At 42.3% G+C, this 11,856-nt stretch overlaps 1 pseudogene; it reads left to right on the top strand.

Moving 5' to 3' along the window:
* Positions 1 to 2,253: 2,253 nt before the first annotated feature.
* On the top strand, positions 2,254 to 2,371 carry LOC124727960 (annotated as a pseudogene).
* The last annotated feature ends 9,485 nt before the right edge of the window (positions 2,372 to 11,856 follow it).

The raw sequence follows: 11,856 nt of genomic DNA, 5'->3' as shown, positions 1-11,856 counted from the left end.
GATACTTCATAAACGACTCGCACTAGAATCCTACAACAGGCACCACTTACATTCAAATTTACCATACTTTTAATATGTTCAAGTCGATAGCTTTTTACATTTAAAAAGTATATATTTGCACAAAACATAGATTTTAAGTACTATAAAAATCTGTTCATTGGCTGACAATTCGATTCCCTCACTACCAATCCATTCTATGAAAACTACACACCATTTCTGCAAAATCTGCGCTGTTTTAGGTGGTTCAAATGGCTCTGAGCATTACGGAACTTAACATCTGAGGTCATCAGTCCCCTAGAACTTAGAACTACTTAAACCTAACTAACCTAAAGACATCACACACATCCATGCCCGAGGCAGGATTCGAACCTGCGGCCGTAGTGGTCCAGCGGTTCCAGACTGGAGCGCCTAGAACCGCTCGCCCACACCGGCCGGCTCTAGATAACATTTTTAAGTGAGTAAGACTGTAAGATCACATGTTAAAGCAAGTACAAGGTACGTCATTGCAAATGTGAAATGCTGGTACATCAATAACCGCTATAACAGCCAGGATTTTGAAACGAAGGATGCAATCGTGTATTCTTTGTGTTTTACAGGAGCCGGATGTCAGTTTGTGCGATGGAATTCCGTGCCTGTTGCACTTGATTGGTCAATGCAGTTACGGTTAACGCTTTTTGTGAATGCCGCTGGAGTTGTTGTCCGAAGATGTCCCATATGTTCTCTCTTGGAGACAGAGGTGGTGATCGAGCAGGCCAAGGCAACAGGTAGACAATCTGCAGAGTATGTTGGGTTGCAACAGCGGTATGTAGGCTAGTGTTACACTGTTGTAAGACACCTACTGGAATGCTTTTAACGAACGACGGCAGTGCAGGTCGAATCACCAAATTGCCGAACAGAAACGCTCTCACGTTGAGTGGGATAACCACAAGAGCGCCCCTGTTGTCATAGGTAATCGCGCCACAAAGTCCAGCTGTGTGTCCAGCACTCGGACTGGTCGGCTGCAGGCCCTCAACTGGCCCCTCCTAATCGACACACGGCCATCACTTGCACCGAGGCAGAACCAGCTTTCACAAGAAAACACAACAGATCTCCATCCTGCCCTCCAAAGAGCTCTCGCTTGACATCACCAACGAATGGCAGTGGATTGGGGTCAGTGAAATCCAAGCTACAAGGTGTCCGGCTCGGAGCTATCCTTGAAGTAACCTACTTGTTACAGTTCGTCGCGTTACTGTAGTGTCGACTGCTGCTCAGATTACTGCTGCAGATGCAGTACGATGCGTCAGAGCCGTACCCGAACTAGATGATCTGCTCTCTTGGTAGAGGCACGTGGCCGTCCGGAGCCCGTTCTTGCGACAGTATATTCTATTGACCACCGCTGCCAGCAGTCATGTACAGTGGCTACAGTCCTGCCAAGTCCTTCTGCAATATCGCAGAAGTAACATGTACAATGGAAAATTGTACTGAAGTGCAGGAGGATCTGCAGCGAATTGACGCATGGTGCAGGGAATGGCAATTGAATCTCAATGTAGACAAGTGTAATGTGCTGCGAATACATAGAAAGATAGATCCCTTATCATTTAGCTACAAAATAGCAGGTCAGCAACTGGAAGCAGTTAATTCCATAAATTACCTGGGAGTACGCATCAGGAGTGATTTAAAATGGAATGATCATATAAAGTTGATCGTCGGTAAAGCAGATGCCAGCCTGAGATTCATTGGAAGAATCCTAAGGATACGCAGTCCGAAAACAAAGGAAGTAGGTTACAGTACACTTGTTCGCCCACTGCTTGAATACTGCTCAGCGGTGTGGGATCCGTACCAGATAGGGTTGATAGAAGAGACAGAGAAGATCCAAAGGAGAGCAGCGCGCTTCGTTACAGGATCATTTAGTAATCGCGAAAGCGTTACGGAGATGATAGATAAACTCCAGTGGAAGACTCTGCAGGAGAGACGCTCAGTAGCTCGGTACGGGCTTTTGTTGAAGTTTCGAGAACATACCTTCACCGAAGAGTCCAGCAGTATATTGCCCCCTCCTACGTATATCTCGCGAAGAGACCATGAGGATAAAATCGGAGAGATTAGAGCCCACACAGAAGCATACAGACAATCCTTCTTTCCTCGAACAATACGAGACTGGAATAGAAGGGAGAACCGATAGAGGTACTCAGGGTACCCTCCGTCACACACCGTCAGGTGGCTTGCGGAGTATGGATGTAGATGTAGATGTAATTTCTTGTACTCCGTATCACACGAGGCAACGGCCTTGCCGCAGTGGACATACCGGTTCCCGTTAGATCACCGAAGTTAAGCGCTGTCGGGCGTGGCCGGCACTTGGATGGGTGACCATCGTGGCCGCCATGCGCTGTTGCCATTTTTCGGGGTTGCACTCAGCCGCGTGATGACAATTGAGGAGCTACTCGACCGAATAGTAGCGGCTCCGGTCAAAGAAAACCATCATAACGACCGGGAGAGCGGTGTGCTGACTAAGCGCCCCTCTTATCCACATCCTCAGCTGAGGATGACACGGTGGTCGGATGGTCCCGATGGGCCACTTGTGGCCTGATGACGGAGTGCTTTTGTGCTTATTACACGACCCTAGCCGGCCGAAGTGGCCGTGCGGTTAAAGGCGCTGCAGTCTGGAACCGCAAGACCGCTACAGTCGCAGGTTGGAATCCTGCCTCGGGCTTGGATGTTTGTGATGTCCTTAGGTTAGTTAGGTTGAACTAGTTCTAAGTTATAGGGGACTAATGACCTCAGCAGTTGAGTCCCATAGTGCTCAGAGCTATTTGAACCATTTGAACACGACCCTATTCAAACTCAGTAAGGTGTTGATAATGGGGTCAACTCACCACGTCCATTGTCAAAAGTAACTAATACTACATTACAGCGTGTGTTTAAAGTAAACCTGATTTGCATTCTCATAGTAGCAAGAAATTTCTGTGAATGTACTTGGGAGCACAGCAGCGTATAGTAGTGAAACATGGACTGTCTGAAAACCGGAACAGAAGAGAATCGAAGCATTTGAGATGTGGTGCTATAGACGAATGTTGAAAATTAGGTGGACTGATAAGGTAAGGAATGCGAAGGTTCTACGCAGAATCGGAGAGGAAAGGAATATGTGGAAAACACTGATAAGGAGAAGGGACAGGATGATAGGACATCTGCTAAGACATGAGGGAATGACTTCCATGGTATTAGAGGGAGCTGTAGAGGGCAAAAACTGTAGACGACAGAGATTGGAATACATGCAGCAAATAATTGAGGACCTAGGTTACAAGCACTACTCTGAGATGAAGAAATTGGCAGAGGAGAGGAATTCGTGGCGGGCCGCATCAATCAAGTCGTAAGACTGATGACTGAAGAAGAAAAAAAAGTACGGTTAATGACGCCACTCTTATGCGACTGGCGCGAAATTTGAATAGACATTATCTTTCACAGGTAGAAACAGGCCTACCAAATTTTGTTTATGTCACACAACTCCTTCTTGGTGTTGCGACTTGTATCCGTTATTGTATTCGTATACAGTGGAAACTGGTATCTAGGGTGACACTCGAAATACTATCGCGCGCTCTTAAGCCAAGTCCATGGTTATACTGAAAATTATCACCCATCCAAGTCGGCATACCCAAAAGGAATTTACGCAGTTTTGACTGTGTTAAAGTTCATTGTTACAAATTGTTCGTGTTACTGCTCTTTACATGACATGGCAAGCTTGAACAAAGTTTCGCACGGTCAATCGCAGAGAAATATTATGTGCTTTAGAAAATGTCTAATTTCCCTGGTTTTTCCTGTTATTTCACGACAGCTGTGAGGACAGGATACCCAGGATAACAGCAGTTCATGGAAAGGCTAGGCCCCAGGGAATGACGTCACTCATTATTTACCAAGTGATTCACATTTATTAAACAATTTTTAAGAGACAACAATATTACAACATAGTGAAATAATCTTTTAGAAATTAGTAGTTCTTAAAACAGTGAGCGTAATGCTTTGAATTCGGAAGAGCACAGTTGTTTAACAAATTTAATAACGATAGAAAAATGATACCAACCCATCCAAAGAAGAGCGGCGTGTTTCGTCACAGGGTTATTTGGTAACCGTGATAGCGTTACGGAGATGTTTAATAAACTCAAGTGGCAGACTCTGCAAGAGAGGCGCTCTGCATCGCGGTGTAGCTTGCTCACCAGGTTTCGAGAGGGTGCGTTTCTGGATGAGGTATCGAATATATTGCTTCCCCCTACTTATACCTCCCGAGGAGATCACGAATGTAAAATTAGAGAGATTAGAGCGCGCACGGAGGCTTTCAGACAGTCGTTCTTCCCGCGAACCATACGCGACTGGAACAGGAAAGGGAGGTAATGACAGTGGCACGTAAAGTGCCCTCCGCCACACACTGTTGGGTGGCTTGCGGAGTATAAATGTAGATGTAGATGTAGAACTACAGACTCTAAGTTTAACCCGGTGCTTTAAGAAACATGACAAACTTAAAGCAAAATTTTTGAAGGTTAAATGTAACAACGACTAGCACAACTTCAGAAACAGGTAAAACGTTTGAACCGTTTAACGTCCCAAGCTAGCAAAATGGTTTTAAACTACACCCCAAAATTTAACACGGTCCTTTAAGAGACCAGACAAATTCTAAGAAACATTTTTAAAAGTTTGTAACTATTGCTAGCACAATTTTTGTAACGGATATAATGTTCAAACAAATTTAAATCTCCAAACTAACATAATGGTTCTAAATTACAGACGCGGTCTCCAAGAATATTGATATAACCGAGCTATGAACATTGTGTGAGTAGATTTTTAAATAACAATTTTGAACTTCATTTCCGCGTTGAAATCTTGGTTCTAATTATAATACGAGCGTTATCCAGAAAGTAAGTTCCGATCAGTCGCGAAATGGAAACCACAGGGAAAATCCGATAAAGCTTTGCACAGATGTGTTGGGCAGTGTCTCTAGTATGACCGTCGATCGTGTAATGTCGCTCATTTCAGTTTTGAGTGAACAGTGGGCACGAAAAGATGCGTAGGGAATAGGGTCACCCGCCAAGTATGAGGGCCTGGTCATGCAGCCCACATAACACAACTGTCGAGCAGTTCCTTCTTCATGCCAATTCTGGGCCGCACACTGCAGCGTTTCCTATGAGAAGTGTTTGATCACCCACAATACAGCCCGTAATTGGCTCCGCCTGAGTCTCATCTCTGCTCACAAGAACCGCTGGCTACAAAGACAAAATCTTTCCACAGACAACGAGCTGCAGGCCAGTGAAGATAACTGGCCGAAAGCACAGGCGGCTGATTTCTACGACGAGGATATACAATACTATAACACTCGAAGTTGGAGCGGCGACTATTTAGAGAAGTAGGTGGAAGGTGTACCTAACTGTTGCAAATAAAACATTACTGGTTTTCGCTATGGTTTCCATTTCGCGACCGATCGGAACTTAAGATCTGGACAAATCTCGTATAATGGTCAGATATCAATACAACACGGCCCGCAGACCCTCTCAGGCTGCAAGAATCAGGTAAGGAATCTCGCCTTTCAACACTGAAGGGTGTCAACACAGAAAATTTCACAACTTTCCGACAGCTAATCTGGTGTACTAATAGATCTGACCAGATTAGAATCTAAAACATACGAGGGTGAGTCAAATGAAAACCTTAAGTTCGTAATAACAAATCGAAATTTCGAGCCGTTATCCTGTAAGTTGGTAAGCGTGCTACAAACAGCATGCAGAATGGCCTGTAGGTGGCAGCACATTGCAGATGCACACATACCGTCACAGTATCAGTATAAAGATGGCCGCCCCACTTGCGACTTGCACCAGGGAAGAACAGCGTTCTGTTATTCGGTTTTTGCGTAGTGAAGGTGTGAAACCTATTGAAATTCATCGACGAATGAAGGTTCAGTACGGTGATGCATGTTTGTCACAGCAGCAAGTCTACGAATGGAGTAGGAAGTTCACAAATCCTGTTACTTCAGTGGAAGGTGCTCCTCGTCCAGGTCAGGCACAACGAGTTGTGACTCCACAGAACATTGCAGCAGTTGAAGCCATAGTGAAGAAAAATCGCCGAGTGACACTGAATAACATTGCAACATGTTTACAGGTTAGTCATGGATCAGCACACCAGATTGTGCATCATGTGCTCCAGTTTCACAAAGTGTCTGGAAGATGGGTGCCATGGCAGCTGACTCCTGAAATGAGAGAACGACGTGTTGATGCTTGTGAAGAACTTCTTCGGTGCTTTGAACGAGACGGTGATGGCTTCCTTGCAATAATCGTCACTGGGGACGAAACCTTGGTTCACTTCCACCAACCGGAAACGAAGAGAGCGAGCAAGGAATGGCGCCATTCCTCATCACCAAAATCAAAGAAGTTTCGAACAGAACCATCAGCAGGGAAGGTTATGCTGATCCTCTTTTGGGACTAAAAAGGCGTCATTTTGGAGCATTATATGCCTAGAGGGACCACTGTCACCAGTGCATCATATACAGATCTAAAAAATCATCTGCGGCCTGTAATCAAATCAAAGCGACGTGGATTGCTGTCGGTGGGTGTCCTTTTGCAACATGACAATGCAAGGCCCCACACTGCTCGTACGACTTTTGCAACAATCACAGACCTGCATTATGAGTGTCTTCCTCATCCACCATACTCACCAGACCTTGCCCCAAGTGATTTCCATATGTTTGTACCACTCAAAGACGCAGTTCCATTCTGATGAAGAGGTACGCCACGCGGTGCATGAGTGGTTGCGCGGACTACCAAAATAATTTTTTTCTAAAGGAATTTATGCACTTTGTAAGCTCTTGGGGACATGCGTCGAACGTGGGGCAGATTATGGTAAAAACTGACACAGATTTGTACCACTTCTGCACAATAAATAGTATTTAAAAAAATATTTCAGGTTTTCATTTGACTCACCCTCGTAATTAAAAGAGTACATTAACAACAAATCTTCATGACAGTACCAGAAGCACCTGTGACCGTCATCACAGACGGTGCCAGTAATAATTTTAGGCATATTTGGCAAGAAGCCAATGCCTTGCCGCAGTGATAACACCGGTTACCGCTAGATCGCCGAAGCTAAGCGCTGTGAGTCCGGGACAGAACTTGAGTGGGTGAACATCCGGTCTTCCGAGCGTTGTTGGCAAACTGGGTGCACCCAGCCCTAGTAGGCAAACTGAGGAGCTACGTAATTAACAAGCTGTGGCTCCAATCTCGTTAACTGACATACGCCCATAGAAGTGATGTGCTGACCACATGCCCCTCCGTATTCGTATCCAGTGACACTTGCGGGCTGGTGATGAACCGAGAACCGGTTTTCAGCTTACAACACAGTGATGAGACTTTAACTGAATATTGTCATCCAATACGATACAATACTCGTGAACAACACTGAGAAAAATGTTACATATTGTAATTTCCATGCCCACATTTTATTCAATATAATATTCACGTGTCTGGAATGTGACTAAACTTTCATCGTATTCTCGTGATACTTATAAAAGGGACCACATCGTTAATAAAATAATAAATAATTATTTTCAACTATATAACTTAATATTTTTTTAAAAAAAATTATATCTCAGAAAATACCCATGTAAGAAGACAATGAAAATTTCAATCTGTTGTTGTGGTGTCACCGCCAGACACCACACTTGCTGGGTGGTAGCCTTTAAATCGGCCGCGGTCCGGTAGTATACGTCGGACCCGCGTGTCACTACTGTCAGTGATTGCAGACCGAGCGCCGCCACACGGCAGGTCTAGAGAGACTTACTAGCACTCGCCCCAGTTGTACAGCCGACTTTGCTAGCGAAGCTACACTGACCGATACGCTCTCGTTTGCTGAGACGATAGTTAGCATAGCCTTCAGCTACGTCATTTGCTACGACCTAGCAAGGCGCCATAGCATTTGATATTGAGATTATAAAACATATATAAACAAGAGCGATGTACACCACTTATGGATTAAAGTTAAGTATTATATCAACTACGTACTTTATTTGCTACTATTAATTCCCTTAACTGTTCCAGACCTCGCGCCAGCCTGCGTGAGCTTAAGCGCGTGCCTTTCGGCTTCCTCTCATAGTGACGTGGCTGTCTTGCCAAGTCACAACAATTGTTATCTATTGTTTTTGTTGAAAAATCCTTCTTGTTCGAACTATTGTACTGATAGGATGTGATTGATGTCTCGTAACACAAAAGTCAATAAGAAAACTGTGCTAACTGATATTTGACAATAGAGTTTATATGTTACTGAGATGAATCTTCTTTGTTTGGAGTTTTATTTCATTGTAATTCTCGTCCTATATAAGTGTTAAGTTTTCTGCTCAGCTACCAAAGAGCGCAGCCTTTAGCGCTATTGATCTACAGCGCAGTTTATTGATAAACAGTGAGTTTTAATATGTCATGAAACACTGAGAAATATTTTCAAATGTTTATGCGTATAGTGAAGGTGAGAAAAGATTTAAAACATATTATTTATTACGAGTAAAATACAGCCTGAAGCAGAATCTATAAGTGATTGTCTTATGTTAGCCGCCATCTTAGTGAAATAGTGCAGCGGCAGTTTTAAAGTGATTTTCGATACAGACTTAAATGTTGTTGATTATAACTACAATAACAATTCTGTATTAGTCGCCGAGGACCCCACTCTGAGCTAATGAATTCCAGTTATACTGTGAACATATCGAACTTCTATGAATGCAAACAGCATCTTACGTGAGACAAATTCTTATCTTCTGATGTATGAAGTCGTAATTTCGCAACAACTTTTATAAAATATTTCGACAGGAAAATATATTATTGTTGTGTACGTGCGGTATTTTTTGACAAAACTGTTCATTTTGCTTAAAGAAAAATGTTTCCACCTCGAGATAACAGTAACGTTAATTTTGATAAACGATCAGCAACTAGCGAAGAGACTTTCAAACAACAGCACCAAAATTATTAAAAATCATTACTCTTGTTTAGTTCAGATTACTTATCATACATTTAGCTTGTTTGTTAGTTATAAATGATTACTCTTGTGAACGAACTTAGTGACATTTACATTGCTTGACAAACAACGTTGCTACACGTTCCCAGATGGCAATTTCTTTAATAAAGTACCCATGAAAAGCAGTGATTAAATAAAATTTCGTGTTACATTAATAATAAGTAAGTAGTTTTATTGTAATCTTGCTGAAATTGTACAACACAACTCACGCAATTACACTACACGCTACAATATGTAGAGAGAGATGCAAACACACAGTAAATGTCATGTTTCAACGACGTTTCGGCGCTTACGGCTAGCAATTGTTATAAATATACCCTGAGGAAGGCGTCTTGCAATAGTCGCCGAAACGTCGGAATTTTATAGTTGACCATGCGATCCCAAACGCAGAAGAATTTTACTGGCTCTGACATCATGTTACTTCATTATATGACTGATAAATCCTGAAATATATGTACTTTCCGGTTTTGCATAAAATATTTTGTTATTAAAATTAGCAGAATTATTTAATTGTGGCATTTTATTGGTCCTTTCACAACCCTTTTAAAAATACACTGCGCTTTGTAAGTTAGTGCTTCATCTGGCTGCTGACTGTTTACAAGGATTACATTTTGAAACTGTGACGTACTTGCGACTAGGAGTCTTTTTTCAGGATGATAAAGTATTCATTCATGTGTTTATAACCTCTGATGACTTCTTTTTATATTAACTCATTATCTTACAATACAAATGTCTCAAAAATGAGATCGACAGGAAGTGCAAAATGGCTAAGCAGGCATGGCTAGAGGACAAACGTAACGATGTAGAGGCTTATCTCACTAGGGGTAAGATAGATACTGCCTAAAGGAAAATTAAAGAGACCTTTGGAGAAAAGAGAGCCACTTGTATGAATATCAAGAGCTCAGATGGAAACCCAGTTCTAAGCAAAGAGGGGAAAGCAGAAAGGTTGAAGGAGTATATAGAGGGTCTATACAAGGGCAATGTACTTGAGGACAATGTTATGGAAATGGAAGAGGATATAGATGGAGATGAAACAGGAGATACCATACTGCGTGAATAGCTTGACAAAGCACTGAAAGACCTGAGTCGAAACAAGGCCCCGTGAGTAGACAACATTCCATTAGAACTACTGACGGCCTTGGGAGAGCCAGTCCTGACAAAACTCTACCATCTGGTGAGCAAGGTGTACGAGACAGGCGAAATACTCTCAGACTTCAAGAAGAATATAATAATTCCAATCCCAAAGAAAGCAGGTGTTTACAGATGTGAAAATTACTGAACTATCAGTTTAATAAGTCACAGCTGCAAAATACTAACGCGAATTCTTTACAGACGAATGGAGAAACTGGTAGAAGTCGACCTCGGGGAAGATCAGTTTGGATTCCGTAGAAATGTTGGAACACGTGAGGCAATACTGGCCTTACGACTTATGTTAGAAGAAAGATTAAGGAAAGGCAAACCTACGTTTCTAGCATTTGTAGACTTAGAGAAAGCTTTTGACAATGTTGACTGAAATACTCTCTTTCAAATTCTGAAGGTGGCAGGGGTAAAATACAGGGAGCGAAAGGCTATTTACAATTTGTACAGAAACCAGATGGCAGTTATAAGAGTCGAGAAGCATGAAAGGGAAGCAGTGGTTGGGAAGGGAGTGAGACAGGGTTGTAGCCTCTCCCCAATGTTATTAAATCTGTATATTGAGCAAGCAGTAAAGGAAACAAAAGAAAAGTTCGGAGTAGGTATTAAAATCCATGGAGAAGAAATAAAAACTTTGAGGTTCGCCGATGACATTGTAATTCTTTCAGAGACAGCACAGGACTTGGAAGAGCGGTTGAACGGAATGGACAGTGTCTTCAAAAGAGGGTATAAGATGAACATCAACAAAAGCAAAACGAGGATAATGGAATGTAGTCGAATTAAGTCGTTTGATGCTGAGGGAATTAGATTAGGAAATGAGACACTTAAAGTAGTAAAGGAGTTTTGCTGATGATGGTGGAAGTAGAGAGGATATAAAATGTAGACTGGCAATGGCAAGGAAATCGTTTCTGAAGAAGATAAATTTGTTATCATCGAGTATTGATTTAAGTGTCAGGAAGTCGTTTCTGAAAGTATTTGTATGGAGTGTAATCATGTATGGAAGTGAAACATGGACAATAAATAGTTTGGACAAGAAAAGAATAGAAGCTTTCGAAATGTGGTGCTACAGAAGAATGTTGAAGATTAGGTGGGTAGATCACGTAACTAATGAGGAGGTATTGAATAGGATTGAGGAGAAGAGAAGTTTGTGGCACAACTTGACTAGAAGAAGAGATCGGTTGGTAGGACATGTCCTGAGGCATCAAGGGATCACAAATTTAGCATTGGAGGGCAGCGTGGAGGGTAAAAATCGTAGAGGGAGACCAAGAGATGAATACACTAAGCAGATTCAGAAGGATGTAGGTTGCAGTACGTACTGGGAGATGAAGGAGCTTGCACAGGATAGAGTAGCATGGAGAGCTGCATCAAACTAATCTCAGGACTGAAGATCACAACAACAACATCTTACTTTATTCTACATAGAAATTAGAAGCGTACAAAATATACATGTTAAAGTATTTCTTTGGTGACAGCCAACACTGTAAGTTCTGTTACGTTCTTAATTAGTAATAGTGAGCGTGGGGTAGTATTGTTACCCGGGTATAAATTTGTATTTAAATATTTATTGAAAACTGCAAATATATGCAAATAAAAGAAGGGTAAGAACGCAGATGATGATTGCCAAAGTCGTTGCTCCTTATGAAAAATAGAATTTATCGATTGATTTTAATGTCAGGCGAAAAAAGAAATAGCCTGCTCACTGATGTGACACCATTA

The sequence above is a fragment of the Schistocerca piceifrons genome, chromosome 1 (assembly GCF_021461385.2).
Source record: "Schistocerca piceifrons isolate TAMUIC-IGC-003096 chromosome 1, iqSchPice1.1, whole genome shotgun sequence".
Classification (NCBI taxonomy): Eukaryota; Metazoa; Arthropoda; class Insecta; order Orthoptera; family Acrididae; genus Schistocerca; species Schistocerca piceifrons.
Note: the sequence above shows the minus strand (reverse complement) of the source record. Positions and strands in the feature narration are given on the sequence as shown.